The sequence below is a fragment of the Phragmites australis genome, chromosome 4, assembly GCF_958298935.1.
Source record: "Phragmites australis chromosome 4, lpPhrAust1.1, whole genome shotgun sequence".
NCBI classification, from domain to species: domain Eukaryota; kingdom Viridiplantae; phylum Streptophyta; class Magnoliopsida; order Poales; family Poaceae; genus Phragmites; species Phragmites australis.
The window spans coordinates 19,404,785-19,407,112 of record NC_084924.1 but is presented as its reverse complement, the minus strand read 5'-3'; positions in this window follow the sequence as shown (position 1 = coordinate 19,407,112).

The window sequence follows — 2,328 nt, the reverse complement described above, 5'->3', positions numbered from 1 at the left end:
TGTGGAGTGGGACTTTGCAGGCTAGCACGGTGTCGCATGGTGACAGGATATACGGAGCCTTCAGAGTAAGTGGGCATGCCTTGTCCTCCATAATGATGGTTTGGGTTAGATATTAGGATGAGGAGAGGTTTTCTATTTGGACCCAGATGTAAGTTCTCATCCTCCCTACTATATAAAGTGATGAGGAGCCCGTTTGAGGGAGGGATCAAGTCTGGCAACTAGCTAGAACATCATCTGTAATCAACTGAGATCCTCCATAACATACAGGACATAAGGCTATTATCTTCTGGGAAGCCTAAACCTGTATAACTCTCTATGTCCCCGAGTTCATCGTCTACACACACATCCAGTTCCTGAAATACCGTTCACACACTCACTGTCCAGCATACCCCATAATCATTATCAGAGATTAACCCTCAACATTTGGCGCGTCAGGTAGGAGGGCACATTTCTTCGTTTCAGCAAGTTTGAAAAAACTTGACAGGCCACCCATGGCCAAATCCACAGCAACCGTTGAGTCTCGTGCCAAGGACCCTAGCCGCCATGATGTGTTCGTCATAGGGTACCACTCGGATGAACTCGGTGTGCTCCAGGCATGGGACATCTAGTTAGAGTCTGAGAGCTCCAAGACTCAACGCGAAGTCTACATGGCGGACAATGCAGCAAGGGGTGTTGGATGCCCCCACACCTCAAACGCCGGTGGCGAACCCCCGGCTTTAGGCCCAGAGGGAAACCAGCCTCGCGACTGATAGGCAGGTGCTTCAAGACAACCCCCACATCTCCAACGCTGTCCTGAGGAGCCCCTACATAGGGCGCAGTCTACGGTGGCATCATCGCCTAAGCCATCACATCGCTCAAATGTCGGGGCTCCCCACCTCACGACTTACCACCGCTCTGCGCCTAGCGTCCTTAGTACGAGACCATGATGCTGGCGTAGAACCTACAAACCTTGCAGGTTCTCCTCAGCCACCTACCGGTATCTTTACCGGAGGGCTCGCATGTGGAACCATGGCTGTGTGATCTCGCCCTCCTGGTTGAGACCGCTCGACACTAGACCACATCAACATGCACCGCGCCCATCGCAAGGTCTGGTGAGGGTCACGGTCGCCAATTTTCACGATAGGGCCCATAGTGGAATAGGTCCGGTGCTCCCCAACCATAGAGAGTACCCGTGGATCACCGCCACATTAGGACAGCAAACCCTCCAACCTGCGCAACTCTCTGCACCAACATGACCTCCATGGCATGATTCAGAGCCAAGTGGCCACTAGAGAGCAGGAGGCTAGGGCTCGGCAGGAGCAGAAAAGGGGCAAGAAGTCCTACCACATGCCTTTCCCCTATAGGGAGGCATCAAATGGCTCCACCCCGTCATCAGGACCCCGAGACCGTCGTATCTCCCCTCCCCCCGAACGCACGCCGCTGCCCAGCAACGAGTGGCTCCCCATTATGGGACACGGTGTAACACCCTATCTACCATGTTACGGGAAGTGCGCTGGCTAGACAAGTTCCAGTCGGTCCTAGCCAAAAAGTATGACGGCTCGACCAACCTAGAAGAGTTCCTGCAGATCTACACCACCATGGTGCAGACTGCGGGAGGCCATGGAAAGGTCATGGCCAACTACTTCCCTACTGCCCTGACAGGTTCCGCCTGATCTTGGTTAATGAACCTCCCCCGCGGGTCGGTTCACTCCTAGGAGGACCTATGGGACTAGTTCATCGCCAACTTCTATGGGACCTACGCCTGACCAGGGGTCAAGGACAACCTATATCAGGTCCGACAGTGACAAGGTGAGTCATTGTGAGATTTCATCTGGCGTTTCACTAAACGCCAGAACACCATTCCAAAGATCACAGGAGAATCCATGATCATAGCGCTCAAGCGGGGGATCAAAGACCAAAAAATGGTTGAGAAGCTGGCCACCCGGGTAATCTGAAGCACATTCGAGCTCTTCGAGCTCACGAACAAGTGCGCGTAGGCCACAGAGGCCCGAGAGTGACAGATCGACGCTAGGCCACAGCATGCATCCGATTAGCCTGCCTCTTCTAAGGGTTTGACTGGAAGGACAAGAAGAGCAAGCGCAAGGCCGGACCTCCCAAGGTCTTGGTAGTCAAGCAAACTGGCCTAACATGCCTATGCTTTGAAAAGAAAGACGAGAACAAGGATCGGGGCTACGCCCAATCCACTGTACAGACACCCACGACCTGACCGAGTGCAAGGTCATGCGAGGTATCATCGACCACGAGTTCAGAGAGCGCAAGCACAAGCACGGAAATGATAATAATGACGGGGCCGCCCCTGACCAGTCAGCACTGGGATACCAACAGGCT